General features: G+C 35.0%; 2 protein-coding genes across 2 annotated transcripts in view; one reads left to right on the top strand and one right to left on the bottom strand.

Annotated features, from left to right (window-relative positions):
• Window positions 1-15,095, bottom strand: part of LOC140748871 (furin-like protease 2) — a 355,165-nt gene extending 340,070 nt beyond the window's left edge. The window contains exon 1 of the mRNA XM_073081744.1: window positions 14,816-15,095. The gene's annotated coding sequence lies outside the window, so the exon portion shown is untranslated. The remainder of the gene's footprint in view (window positions 1-14,815) is intronic.
• LOC140748942 (uncharacterized) overlaps window positions 1-15,376 on the top strand; it is a 459,083-nt gene that overhangs the window by 412,215 nt on the left and 31,492 nt on the right. The gene's annotated exons all lie outside the window — the stretch shown is intronic.

Genomic DNA, 15,376 nt, shown 5'->3' with positions numbered 1-15,376 from the left:
GTGGCCGTCCTCGGCGCTGCGTAGAGGGCTCCGGGATCTCCAAAGGAACGCAATCAGTGACCTACGACCTAGGCCTTATCCTACGATTTAGACAAGTGCGAGGACAGCGTACGTTGAAATCCATCAAGCTGTTTGTGCTGCAGGGCGTGCCAAAGAATAAGACGTACATTTATAAGCTCGAAAAACATTACCCTTCACAGTTAGATAAAAATAATTATTTATTATTTGCGGTTAAACCTACAGTAAACCTGTAAAATACACATATTTACCTGACTATGTTTGAGTATACTCGTAAATCGTAATGTGTATTTGTGACTCTAGTACGTAATTGGACATCATACGAATTTCGTGTAGGTACAACAACAATGGAATGGAATGAGGAACAATGTACTTTTCACAAATTATTTATGAAAATAAATTATTTTGATTTAATTTCATACTATAAAATCACAAGTTAAAAAGATTTTCGAACCTCTACAAACATATTTAACACGCTGTGGCCTCTTCCGCAAAACGACAGTGAACATAGAGTTTTTCTCATACAATTTACCGCCGTTAACTGGCAAACAAAACGCCGGGAGCTTATTTACACGGCCACGCCAAAAGGAAGTCCGAGCAAACGGATGGCCCGCTAGTAAAAGGAAACAAACATAAATCACTGAATTTACGACAAACATCTGAAATGTTATTATTTTTAAAAGAAAACGTCTGAACAAACAAGTTGTCGGTTTGGAACGTTCCGCCCTGACGGCAATTTCAAGAAATTAACTCGTGTTGTTCCGAACAAAACAGAAGCCGTAATTTATAACACCAACAAACTGGTATTATTAGAATTACCGTAACGTCGGCTCACTTTGTATTTTCCTCGTGTTTTCAGAATAAACAGTTTTGATCATCAAAAACGAGAAACCAGCCGTAAAGCTTAACTATAAGAAGATTCCACCGTACTGTTGACCGTGCAACTTAGGAGTTGTGTAATCCGACAATTTGCCGTTCCTAACTCGCAAACACAACAAAACAAGCCGAACATATTCCCGGGGCTGAAAGGAAGTTCACTCCAAAGGCAACTAGCTGCGGGGAAACCTTATATTGTTGAATTTATGATATGTTCCTACGTTGCGCTCCAATTTCTGGGGTCATTTGCGCTTATATCTCGACGATATTTCCCTGAAAATAATAAGCGAATGTGTATGGAGGATAACCGAGCTGAATCAATTTCGTTGCTGGTAATCTTCGTATTATGCTTTCTAGAAATAGGTTCACGTATAAAGGCTAACCTGTTAAGCTTTTTACGGCGAGTTCCCTTTTTAATAAAATTTAGCGTTACTGCATTATCCTAGTAACTTCCGTGCTTTGAGAAATGTCTTGTGAGATGTTACACAGACTTTATGTTCTTCATTGTTTGCAAGTGGATCGAACAGGGATGTTAACATTTTGATTTTTCTCTTGTATGTCTCGTGATATGCATCACAAGCAAAATTGAAAAAATAGTACCAGTGAGTATTTGCAACCCGATGTCACAAAATAACTGTTTTTGGTAACAATATACTCCTATAGCTCTGGAATTATTTTGTTTCCAATTTGGCTCGGGGTGGCAATGGAGTGGGGATGGAATGTCCTAGATAAGTGTTTATGGACCAATTAGTGGCAAACGAAATGAGGCCTATCTGGATCACCGTAAACCTAGTAATGGTTGAGATACGATCTCGCGGTCCAGACCGCACTATTCATTAATGTAAAAATGATAAAATGTCATTATGATAATCGTTTTATATTAGTGTTATAACGTTACAAATATATAGCGTAATCGTTTTATCAAATATCTATTAATTACTTAGATTCGCGTGTTAGTTATAATGATCATTAAATAAATGAATTTCCGAAGCATAGAGGCATGCCTGTTATTAATCTTAAATGCGTGCTGACCCGAGGACCCGGTAGGGTCTCAAGTTCAACAGACGGAATGTTGAATACACTTTACGTCTTAGACGATCCACGATAAGAGAGAATTAGCGGTATGAGCAACCACCACACATGTCACAAAGAGAATACGAAGTAAAGCATTAAAAAACACACTAAACAGAATATTAGTATCCATACTAACCTCGTTTATCTTGTTTACTCCGTAAATTACTTACCATTTTGTAAAGCTAGAATAAAAACTACTCCGCAACAATCCGCTATCAATATGTAAAAAGGTATACATATATGTATACAATATGTAATATGTATGTATATTGGTAACGAATTGTTGCGAAGTAGTTCTTATCCCAACTTTACAGCATGGATTTCCGCTTAGTAACGCCCTGTGGTACGCCTGATACTATTAACTAACAAACCGTTTTGGTAGACGGGCGAGGAGTTTGTGGTCCGCCTCGCACGCTCAATGTATGAGCGGGCGGAGGCCGGACCATACTCCCATTTAAAGGGGTTCGCGCCCCTACACGATCGACCACCTGGGGGGCGTCCGCTCCCGCGGGATTTCCCTGGACTGGCGACCTCCGACCATCAGGAGGCCGACCGTCCGCTCGGTAGCGACGCATAAGTACCGAATCACCCCCTCAACAGGGGGATGATAGATATTTTTAATATTTGTTCATTATTTTATTATGTTTTAAATAACATTATATTATTATGAATAAATATCAAGAATCCGGGGGGTATTTACCACCTGAGAATCTGCCCGGGCAAAGAGGGTATCCTCGAGACCCGAAATTCCAAGCCCACCGCCCTTATGTTAACATTGCCTTAGCATATGAGAGACCCGGAGGGTATGACGTCCTGCTGACTGACTGACCGTTTTGGTATATGGTTAACTGTATAACCTTTGAGCGGTCAAACAATTCACTATGATAGTGCACCAACAATTCCTTCTCCAACATCGTTCAAAGCCCTATTTGAGCTGTGGCATAGATTTTTAGACAACCACAGCACAGTCAACCAGTTAGTGAGTTTGTTCAATCACTCCGACAAACAAACTCGATGCATACTGGTGCAAGTTTTTGCTCGCATTTCGGCCAAAACTAAAGCAATTTCTGCACGTGTGCACCGCGTATCGCCTTTCACGTTATATCAATCGCATTAAAGTGGGTCGAAACTATACTGACCATATTTTTTACTTTAAAACGGGATACTTTTTCTATGTACTTGAGTTATTTTGGGTTAAATCTTATCATAATTAAATCATAGTTAAGTATAGATATCTCACCGCCTTATAAATGAAGGAAGTCATTAAATAGCTAAAACGGTTGGCAATCCTGTCAGCCATTTAATGGCTGTCATTTACGCGGTTCAATGTCGACATGCGCAGTTAAGTAGTGCAAAAATACAAAATCGAAGAAAAAGTGCTGAGAAATACCGTTTCATTCGTAAATGATCAAAAAACTACCTTTTTTGAATATTTTTCAAACACGAAAATAGATGACCGTGACAATTTCAATTGTCAAAACTGGTTACATTTTCTTGTTAGGAGTGAGTAATCTTTACTAATCTTTGAACTAAATAGAAATATTTTTTATTTATCTAGCAGGTGAAAATATATGGAATATTTATTTCAGTAGCACAGAGTGGATTTGCACCGCGCGGGACTGATGTAAAATTCTCTACAACGAGACGGTAACAAAACGCTCTCTTTTAAAATTTTGCTCACTAACCGTTGCCCTATTAATTTGTCCTAAAATAGGACATTTTCGCGTCCTAAGTTATCCTTGAAGACACCGGGACAGACTATCCCAAAACGGCACAGTCCCGTTCCAAACACGACGTGTGGACACGTAAGTCGTAACTCGATACCTAGTTGATACTCGAACGGTGAACGGAGTAGGCGACCTAAGCGAATTATCTAGTTAACTGCTAACGCCTGAGTACTTCACGCAATGCGGATTGCCGTGCCGTAACATTAACATTTTACACTGAGTATTATAATTGGTGTATAAATGGTGGTGGTGCGCGGTTGCTATGCTCTCCTGCAGACGATAATGATGCAAAGAGTATCCGGATAAGGAAAAACCGGTCATGTAAGATGTTACCTGCGTAATTTACGGAAATTGTCTTGAATTTACAAGAACAACTCAAGTTTAAACATTTAAGCTAGTTCTATTTAGATTAGTTATATACTTTGTAACCCTGCACTTCTACCACCTTAAGACTTTGTAATTAAAAGTCTTAAACACAGTATCCCAGTTTACTCGCTATCCACTACCCGCAGTCAATATGCGAGTCTGTCACGAAGTGAGTTTCGAGTTCAATCTCCGATACCTAAATGAGAATTTAATTTTCATTTAGCTTTGGACCTGGGTTTTTGTTTACTGGTCATTATATGTGTTTATAGCAACTACAATAAAGAGAAAATTCTACTGTGGGGCTTATTAATGATATACCGTGAACTATTTCTCTCTATTATAAATTGACAAATTCTGATCTATGGCAGGCAAATATGGATAGATTATTTACTTATAACGGGGCTATCTCTATTTATCTCATGTTTCTATAAATCTATTTTAATTTTGTAAACGCAACTGATAATATAAACTACAAATATAGACACACCGAACTCCACCGAACACGTCTATGTTATCCGCGTAACACATAAGCGCGTTAATCCGACCCAGATATAATTAACCTCTCTAATAATCATTATACGCAACCACTTCCTCTTAATGGAATTAGGGCAAATATCAATTCGCTAATAGTGTATTAGCCATGCGGCACTATAAGGTCGAAGGCGAACATATCAACGGCTTCTGATAAATTCCATATCAATTGAACAACACGTGTATTATATTTATAGTGTAATACGATCAATAATGTATCATTTCGAGGAATGTGTGCAAGATTGCTCGCGCACGCAATGTTTCAATTCTTATCTGCGGAGGGTAATGTTTTATCAACGTATGTTTTTCTCATTCTTTGGCACGGCCTGGCGCCGAAATGGCTTGATGAGTTTTAACATAATTATGAAATATTATTAGATTTGCCTAAATTGTGGCAGTGACTTAGGCTATATTTATTTAACAAATGAACAAGGAAACTGCTTTCTAACCCACTGGATTTAAATCCTCTGTGGCCTCCTAAGACGTGTACAGGAAGAGAGACAAAGACTTATGTGTGATCTCCATTCATTTCTGAACGCCAGACATTCGCTGACGGCAATGACCACTTAATATCAGTAACTGCCACAACAAAGAAAACACTAATTACACTATCAATTTCCTGCACAAACTCGGCCTATATTGTTTAAACGAACAGAACTAAAGCCGCAAATTGCGTGACGTGGTTCCCCGTAAGCACACTTAATAGGTTTCGATTCTTTAATACACTTACGTACAATCGCCGTAAATATTCCCATAATAGCTACGAATACAAAGCGTAAAACTTTCAAAGCGGAAGAAAAACACGAAAGAAAGACTTTTGTAAATGTTAAGAAGCTCGGTAATGCCGGAGTATTTACAACAATACTCCTTAATAGACGTGCTACTTCGAGTTATTTATTTCGCTTTTCAAATATTTGTACGCATCTGTTTTTACTGGGATACCATTGGCTTTGTATAATGTATTTGAACAATTCTGTTATTCATTACAGGATGGTAACCTTAATAGTTGTTCGTGTTTGATCTATTTTTGAATCAAAGTAACAGTGGGTAGCGCGTGGTTGAAGATTGCGATAAGGTACGCAGTAACTGAATAAATTTATAATACGTCCATTCCTACTGAGTCCATACTGGTAAATCTCGTGTTATTTGATGACAGATGACCTTAGGCAGCATTGGCCATTAAATATCAGGTGAACTGTAAAGTCGATTATATTTCATAAAAAGGAAAGAAAAGCACCTAATCCAGATAAAAATAAATATATTCAAATATATGTCATTTATGTGAGATACGTGTACATGGAATAGCAAAAGGTGATTAAACAAAACAATGGAATATAATCAACGGGACTCAACCGTACGTCTGCCGCCATGCATGACACCGAATATTTCCAATTTTCCTATACTACCTGTGTTGTTTCAATCGCCATACTTGTGAGGTATAGTCATATATTCTCGAACACAATTTAAGATTCATTTTGTAGATGTAAGTAGGTATGTATACACTTTTCTTTGTGTGATCTTTAGTGTAAAATGTACTTTATAATAAAATTAACTTAACTTTATTTTCTTTGTTTGTACGGCAAAAATAAAAAATATTATATGGGTGATTTTTTCCTAGATAGAATAAATCAAACACAACATTTAATATTGAAATAGAAAAAGAAAGTCTTGACAGATATTTAGATAAATCTGTACTATAGGTACTGGCCAATTTGTATTTTAGGAAATTAAAATAAAAACGAATTTCTATAAAAATTAAAACATACATAATATCTGAAAAAAACAATATGTTCAAATATTAATGATAATCCACCAGGGACAAATATTTTAATCCGGTATAACCTATTCATAACTTCAATAGCACGTAAGACAAAAAATACGGTAATTACAGAACACGGAAGTCAAGTATGTGACTTGACTGAGATAAGGTTTATTACTTAATTTTATCGCGACCTCATGGGAAGGTCGTGTTTAACGACGACGCGAATTGTGTACTAGATTTTTCTTTCTAAAATATAGGAGTAGCAAACGAATATGCAGTCCACCTGATGGTAAGTGGCTACCAAGCCCTTGGGAATCTGTAATCAACCCCAGATAAAATTAGTTTAACCGGCTACAACGCCGCTGCCCCTGAGCCCTTTTTTTTTTTTTTTTTTTTTGTTTACGAGGGGGAAACCTTCAAAAGGCCCCTGAGGCCTAAGCTCCAATACCTCGGAAAACTATATCTCCCTTACCACATCTTCAAACCAAACACAGCGGCGCTTAACACTGCTGTTTTAAGGCGGAAATATTTGTTCAGTGTCTTATATTTTAATGGGGATTCGTGGAATAATGATACAATCTGTTTTATCATCTTGAAAATTATTCTGTATCGAAATATGTTTATAAATTCGTGCAAATGGTGTAGTTGGTTCAGACCTTAATAAATATTAAAATAACACAACATTTAAATAAGTAAAAGTAAAAATATAAGTAATATATTTAAAGTAAAAATAATTAAAATATATTCATCAAGTACTTGTTTAGTATCGAACAAACTTTCCAGATGATATTTAAAAAAATCTGAATAGTACTAACCATGTTAAGATAATTATTCTTTGCCCTCTGACATTGAGATAAGTTTACTAGTAAGTACTTACTCGTATCACGTAGACATTAATAACAGACGCGGAATTTTAAGAATATTATTTTCTCCGAAACATACATAATAATATTGTTATCTCAATGGTTTTAGAGAATTTACGCAAGAACATAGTATTTTTTTAATATTTGTAGTAACAAACAAGCATTTAGTCCGCCTGATAGTAAGTGGTTACCGTCTATGTAGGTACCTACATATATGTAACCAACCCACATAAAACAGAGTGTAATACCTTAGGCCGATCCAAGAGTGTAGTTCCTATTGAGGACTAAAATAGTCGCCTTACATGAGCCAGTCGGCATTCACATACTTCCACCGAAAAGCAAGAACTGCTTTACGCTAGAATAGATATGGCGGTGGCACTTTACCCGTCGAACCACACTGGTTCTACCTTTTAAAGTGGCATATACACAACCAATCTATTGAAATACAATCTGTCATATCGCTAAAAGAACCTTCAACTCCAGTCTCGATGTAAAACAGAGTAGCGAAAGTAAAACCAATTATCCTTTCAAGTGTAATTTATAATAAGTTTTAATGGCGGCCATTAAAATTTCATGAAATCCGGTTTTATTAAACGTCGTAAAACTTAAAAGCCTGGTGGGTCATTGTGGGAACTTTGCACGGACTATCCACATTCTGTAAAATTACCCAAGACTTTTATCTTTTGACACAATCCTCTTAGGGAAAGGGTGCAGCACCCCATGTTGAATTTGACAAATGTATCTAATGAACGATTTCATAACATTTTTAACTACATAGCTATATAGGTAATAGACCGGAGGTGGACAGAAATAGTGTAATTCACGTGGTATTGTCAATTGGTAATACGTTGATCGTATATAGAATTTTTCAAACAGGCCTTCAGGGCCAATTTCGAAACTATAAGGATTAGCGAAAAATGCTAAAACGAGTTACGAGGTCGATTTTGATAAAAATAAAACTGCATCATTATTTTTTTAAAATAACTTTTTCCCTAGCCGGGAATCGAACGAGTTCATTTTGAAAAAAAAAAATACACCCTATATATTATTCCCCTATCTGATAGTGTTACTTATAAGGATGAAAATCTGGGAAGTATACGATTAATATATTAATCGTCAATAAATCCAATATGGCGTTACTGTGAAACGAGATTCAAGTTTTTGTTTGAAAACCTTCCCTTTATAGCCCTATAAATATAATGGTTTTGATTACATAATTAAATTTCATTAGTTCTCCACTGTGGTCAATTGTATTTCCAATGAGTGGTGACGAAAACCACTCATTTTTTGTAACCGCTCGCTAACTGCTTTTCGGGTAGTTATTAGCCCAAAACATTAATTAACATTTATTTATAATAGCTTCGTATACTTTGGCCTAAGTACTGTAAATTCAGTCTTGAAAGAGATTCTACAAGAAGAAGAAGAAAAAGTGTGAAGTCTGAGCTATGGAAGAGTAATGAGTTGACGACTAAGAAATATTTTAATCTTTTCATATCTAACACGATCACGCTAGACGTGCAGGTAGTCTGCCGTCGCCGTAGAAACTCCACCCATTTATAAAGCTTACAAGCCCGAATGGGTCATTGTGAAAACTTTGAGCTGAGTTACTATCCACATTATCTAAAGTTACAAAAGACACATTTTTAAAACGTTGGATTACACGGACGTAAGCTGTGAAGTTGTAAGGAAGATAAATCTCAGCACTTTAGCTGCATTATTCTGGTTACTCTCATTACAGCCTCTGCAGAAAATACGAGCCTCCGTCTCTGTCTTTTAAGCTGGAACGTTAGGAAACTGCGATAGATAAATTACAATTTATTTTAAACGAAGGTTGCGTGATATGAAATAGTTTTACGAAAAAGCAAATCGAATGTAGTCGAAACAGTAGGTAATTTAATAGAGTAACAACAAGTACAAGTAATACTTAACTTATACTTAGAAAGAAGTGAGTGTGGAGCATATGACGACATAATATACACAAATAGTGTACAAAATTGTCTATATTTACTATAATATGTGAAACAAATTATTTGAAATCTGGACCTACAAACCAAATTTCAAAGAATATTCAATTTCTACTACTTCACCGATATATTGTAAATTATGTATTATACATAATGTCATACATAATACATAATTATATTCGAACCGGGTGTGGGTGTTTAAACATACTTGCCCTTGGGCGTATCCATGACACCCACGACAGGGAAACTAGTCGAATTTAATAAAGTAGGTTAACTGTATAAATTATTTATACTGCTTGCGAAAAGAGGTCATGATAGTGAATCTTTTTGCGTACAATACGTAATCAAAGCAAGTATATTTTTTCCATTGCATATCAGTGACAGAGAAATAGCAATATCAAATAAGCTAGACGGATTGGATAAGAAAGGTCGAATGAACAATAAAAAGTGTGACAAAAAGTGTTGCAAAACCTTGAATACAGACGGTGTTAGCTACACTCCAAGTCGAGTGTTTGTATCCACCAACAAGGTTAACCGTTCACCGCTAATTTATAACTACCGAAACACACTTACATCCGCCTTTTATTATATTTGATAACACAGATTATATAATGACAAGGAAATCACACTGTTCACTGTAGGTATTGCGAATTTACAATTGGTTTGCATTAGTCACTTTTGCTTAAACGCCCACGAGAAATTGAAAGTTGGTTAACTCTACTTAGGTGCCTATTTCAAGCCTTCCTGTATTTAATCAGATCGAACTAATTCAAATTGTTAACGATTATATAATAAATTATTTTAATAGTATGATGAAAGTGGTAGGTTCTATGTGGTTCAACGCGACATTCCAACTTAGTCCTTAGGGGTGGCGGCCAACCTTAGGTTTGAATTTAATCTTGGGCGAACAACAGATGTCCATGGGCGGCAGTAGCCACTTACCACCAGGTGAACTGCATGATCGTCTACTACTCCTATATTATAAAAAATGAGACATAGTTCATAACAAATCTGTTTTCAATTTACAAGAAAAATAATAGAATCTTAAAACTTTAATTCTATATTGTTGTTCAATGTATTTATAACTATAGAGGTTAAATGACCAAGTATTGTTATCACTTAAATAACCAGTGACATAGATTAAAATAAAACTGTTTATATAACTAACAATCAGACAAAAACTTGATAATGTATTCAAGTTAATGTATAAAGTAGTTAATACAGTAAAATTTAATTCAATTACCTATATATTGAACTACTTTCTAAAAATATATCCCTGACCTCATGTGGAGACGGGAACAACAATGTTTTTTTGGCTCAACGACGCCTCAAAATTGAAAATGCCTGGCCGAACTTTCATCATATTTTCGGCTTACATTTTTTCCCGTCAATTTAACGCCCGGTCCGTTATTATTTCTATTACGATAATGCTGGAAAATAACCCTTCAGAACGCGCCGGGTTATTATGGCCAATAAAACTACTCGGGCAGAAGCACGGGCCCAGTGCAACTTAATTCGCGACCCATAATGTTTTTGTGTGAACGAACACTATACCACTTTTACGACGCTTTCTACATTGTAAGAAAAAGAGGATAGATGCTACATTATTTTTAACGCGTACTTTTTTCTTTAAAAAAGCAATCGCCGAACAATTGGTTTTACTCCGTTCGATGTTGCTTTGACTAGTTTTCCAATAGAGTATGACGTCAATATCTTCACTGTTACGGTTAAAAGCAATCAACTGCATTCTAACCTAATTATAACAGATGTAGTAGGCAAAAAACATAAAGGTATACCCTCGAACACTCGTGTTCAACCTGACGGACCATTAGCCTCGGTGGAAATCAATCGACTAATAAAGACGGTAACCTGTTTTAGTTCATTTAACACGATGAGATATGCCATTCGCGCCGAGATTCGACATTCAACACCGTCACGATGACGCCGACGTGCCATTTATCGGCAAACTTGTGCTATACGGGTGCAGTGGCCTGGAAAGTTCGAGGTTATTTGCGTAATGTGGCCCACATAACGCATTTTCACGTCGTTTCATTATACTCCAGGCGAACGTAAAACTGACCTTTTCATCTGAGTTTATTTCAAAGATTTTAGAGAGATAAATAAAGTTCACTACCCCTTTAGTCCCAGACTGCCCTTTCAGAGAATTAATATCTAATTTAAGCATAAAGTTTTTAAAGCGAGTATGGTTCGAGCAGGAGGGACTATCGCCTCACCTATTTCTAGCATAAAAAAATTAATTCGTTTAGATAGAAGAGTGTGAATGCAGACTAACTTAAGTACGTATGAGCCGACCATAATAGTCCTAAGTGGTGGTAACGCATCTGAGATCGGCATCATGTGGAACCCCTGGCACCCCTGGTTGGAACACGAGTTGGTTACAGATGTTCATTGGGAGCAGTGACAGTTTACCACCTGCACTGAGTACTGCCTGCTAGTTTCTTACTATATTTTGATTTACTACTTATAATTGTTAATCGTAGTATAATCTTATACGAGTAATAACTCTACTAATATTACTTTACAAAATGAGAGTTGTAAAAATATTAACGATTCTTTTACTAGCTTTCCTTTAACGTTATTAAACGGTTTTATATTTTAATTTGTGTTTACATGAACACTATAATTTTTCATTACATTTTAAACAACGCTTTAAAATGGTTTAATATGCATACTCGTAAATATTAACAAGACTATTATTAACAGAGGTGTTATTTTAAACGTTTACTTATCGGTTAGTAAATGGTGTTCCAATTTTAAATAAATTAAGTATTCTGTTAACTGTTAAATCCACTGAATTATATAACACGAGCTTTTGTCCGCGGCTTCGCTCGCGTATTTTATATTTTCATCCCCTATTTTATTTGGGGGTAGAATAGATCAAAATCCTTTCTTAGCGGATGCCTACGTCATAACATCTACCTGCATGCCAAATTTCAGCCCGATCCGTCCAGTGGTTTGGGCTGTGCGTTGATAGATCACTATGTCAGTTAGTCACCTTTGAGTTATATATATTTAGATTTAACTCTGCCTATTTAAACCGTCACCACCTTGACCACATTGCTATTAAGGAGCGGCAATTGGTGGCCGTGATGTAGTAGTTAAATCGTCTGTAAGAGACAGACGCAAAAAGGATCTAATGAGTTTATTCTTTCAGAATCGTTGTCAACGAATATATATAGAAGTATCAATGAGTTAAACCGTAAACGGTGTAAACGATGATGTTTGATGATTACGACTCTTAGCACCCGAGTAAAAGAGAGATTTATGTTTGACGAGCATCCCCCCACGGCATTACCCACTACCTTATGGTTTAAATATTTACCCAAAACCTTTACAAACAAGGAAAAAGATATTATCCGAATAAATAGCCACTGTAACCTTAATATAGTCATCTACTATTTCGTGAAAGTTCCGTCAAAATTAGTTCATCCCGCGAACTTTTTTGTAACCTTGTCGTGACCTATATCAATTATAAATTATAAGAAAAAAATATGAATAAATTTTAGCTACCCATAATTTTATATATTTAATGTATAATTAATATTTGATGTATAATTTTTAGTTTCATGTATTAAAAGTGATAACAAAACTTGTTTGTTAATTCTATTTTCCTTGTCATGGCACTTTTATCACAAACTTTTAATAAATATTGAGATGGTAAATACCCACAAAAATGTTACTGTTCCCAAAACAATATGTTCTAGAATGGAAATAATAATTATTCTATTGATAAGAGAAATTGTTACTTTTTTTAAATATTGTCATTATATATATTGTTAATATCTGCCATGTAATCATTCAATTAAATAAATTAAACATCACAATATTGAGTGAATTTAATTGACATTATACCAATACAATTTCATTTATTCACATTATTATTGTGTTACTAATATAATACTATTGGTCACCACATAAAACATAACATGAAATCACTAGATTTCCATTTCTAGATGATTTTTCTTTTTCGTAGGAAATGAGTAGTTTACACTCCTTACTAAAAATCAACCCATATATTATTGCCCACTACAAATTAACATTTAACAACTCTTAGTAGGCAAGAATTGACAAACTTCAATCTTTTGGAGGCAAAACATTGGAAAGACCCATTAATGATAATGAGTGATAATGTGGGTAGACACTATTTTTAATAGTTATTATTTACACAATTAAATAAAAATAGACTTTAAAAACTATGTAGTTTTTTCATGCATTAACTGCTTGGCATACATAAATCCAATAATTCTTTACCATTTCTAATACAACATGCTCATAGTTGCTAGTTGCTATCATGAAATAATCCAAACTTTACCAACTCATTAAATATGCACAGTAGCGCCACCGAAGTGAGAGTGAAAGAGCATTTTGTCGGAATAACTAAGAATGTTACGATACCCAAATTGGTTTTGGATGTCCATCGAATACAAATGGCTTGAGTTAAAAAGAAAATGTCAAAATTCGTAAATGTTCAATGTTACCTAACCGCTGTAGATTTCACAAGTTGCTCTGTATTTTAAACTCTTTTCAAGGTTTCGCTTGCAAATCTTCGCTCGTATGGAAATATTCATAAATTGCCTATACAATGTCATTTTAATAAATCTTTGTGATTTATATTTTTAGTAAATATTATTGAATAGGTGAGAATGAAATTTTATAAAACATTTGGATGAAATCAAAATTATATTTCTATTTAAGAATAATAAATATGATGAAAATAGCAAATATAAATTAACCATAACTAACTCTACTTGTTGAAGTTAAGTGATGCAAGTGTTAAGACATCATACATTTTTACACAGTACTTAGTAACTTATATTTTACAAATACAAATCTAAAACAGATAAAGTTTTAAAAATTGTTAATACGGGTACTACTGTGTAAATCTAATTTTATAAGTTACATATAGTTTAAGTTGATAATGTGTTTAGATACTTTATATTATGATAATGTCACTAGCAACTAATGTTATAGGAAATATGCATTATGACTTGACAACGTAGTATAAATTAACAAATGATTTATAAATTACCTACACTGGAGTGACAGATCTGAGTAATATTGAAAACAAAATTAACAATTTTATATTATTTTAATGAGATTTGGTTAGTGCAATATTACAGGTATTAGGAGTTCTAAAAACATTTGTTTAAAAAATCTGTCCATACTGCATTATTAAAGCAAAAATATGTCAAATAAGTTAATGAGGGTACATTCATAATTAATCTTGTAATAAAATAAATGTGAATCCATACGAATGTAAGGGCAAGTATATTATATTAGGCAAATATTATGCGCGGTGCGGTAAGACCAGTGTTCAGTTACTTCCTAGGTATCAAGAGTGAACAACTTTCGCCGCGGCCGCTCTCGACCCCCGGCCTGCGCACGCGCACCGCACCACTCCACCACAACCACTAGGCCACAACACAAAACTAAATACATTATACCCACTACACTAAATAATCATCATTGCGCAAATCCACTTACCATTTTCCTGCTTATAAGTATCAGTTATTTATATAAAAAAAATGTAAACAGTGACATGACTTATAAAGAGTAAAGTACCTACTAGTATGAGGCCCGTATCAATGGGTAAATAAAAAACTAGGTACTCACCGTTCAAGTTTATGGCACCAAATCCCAAACAATATTTAAACTGTCACAAACACGCTATACACAAAACACTAAACTTGACTTATTCACCTCTTGACATCTGACATGGCTTATCCGAGCGGATAGATCACAATTATATCTCACCATAAAAACATAGACGTAAAGGCGCTCACATAAAAACAATAAGATATAACAAAAGTTGAGCAAAACGATCGCAAAATAACTATACAAAACGTAAACAGCTGCCTACTTTGACAGCACCGTCCAATAAACTGACAATTGAAATGAGTTGCCAATCGCAAAACTACTTTCGCCTTCATTCTGCAACATACCAACATACAGAAAATAACTATAACGTAATCAGATAGTAATGACGTAGACTGCGTACTTTGTTATTTTGGTATGGCAAATTAAATTGGCCTTGGTAAGAAATCGATCAGCGTCAAAGTATCGATTACCACTCTAAAAAGTGAATGTTTAAGTGTAGTTTTCAAATTATCATGCAGTTTAAAGGAAAAAGTAGCAACTACACACATATTATTTTGATTCTTCCTGAGTTATTAG

Source organism: Epargyreus clarus, unplaced genomic scaffold (assembly GCF_041222505.1).
Source record: "Epargyreus clarus isolate Ecla_fem2 unplaced genomic scaffold, WU_Ecla_fem_2.2 ptg000017l, whole genome shotgun sequence".
Classification (NCBI taxonomy): Eukaryota; Metazoa; Arthropoda; class Insecta; order Lepidoptera; family Hesperiidae; genus Epargyreus; species Epargyreus clarus.
This window is presented reverse-complemented; position numbering and strand designations above follow the sequence as displayed.